Genomic DNA, 754 nt, shown 5'->3' with positions numbered 1-754 from the left:
TTCTCCCATTCAGTAGATTGTTTTTTTGTTTTGTTGATGGTTTGTTTTGCAGTGTAAAAACTTTTTAGTGTGATGTATTCCCATTTGTTTATTTTTTTGTCTCCCTTGCCCGAGGTGACATATCAGAAAAAATATTACTAAGAGCAATTGTCAGAGAGTTCACTGTCTATGTTTTCCTCTAGGAGTTTTATGGTTTGGGGACTTACATTTAAGTCTTTAATCTATTTTGAATTTATTCTTGTATATGATATAAGAAGGAAAAGGCAATTGAGTTTCATTGTTTTGCATGTGTCTGTCAAACTTTCCTAATACCATTTAATAAAGAGACCATCTTTACCCCATTGTATAGTCTTGTCTCCTTTGTCATAGATTAAATAAGTGTATAGGTGTGGATTTTTTTCTGGTCTTTCTATTCTGTTGCATTGATCTGTGTGTCTGTTTTTATGCAAGTACCGTGCTGTTTTGATTACTATAGCCTTGTAGTGTAGGTTGATATCAGGTAGTGTGATACCTCCAACTTTGTTCTTCTTTCTTAAGGTTGCTATAGCTATTTGAGATCATAAATGGTTCCATATAAATTTCAGATTATTTGTTCTAGTTCTGTGAAAAATGTCATTGGTATTTTGATAGGGACTGCATTGAGTGTACAGATTGCTTTGAGTAGTATGGCTATTTTAATGATGTTAATTTTTCCTATCCATGAGTACAGTATATGCTTCCATTTATTTGTTTCTTTTTCAATTTCTTTTTTCAA

The sequence above is a fragment of the Pteropus vampyrus genome, unplaced genomic scaffold, assembly GCF_000151845.1.
Source record: "Pteropus vampyrus isolate Shadow unplaced genomic scaffold, Pvam_2.0 Scaffold10, whole genome shotgun sequence".
NCBI classification, from domain to species: domain Eukaryota; kingdom Metazoa; phylum Chordata; class Mammalia; order Chiroptera; family Pteropodidae; genus Pteropus; species Pteropus vampyrus.
This window is presented reverse-complemented; position numbering follows the sequence as displayed.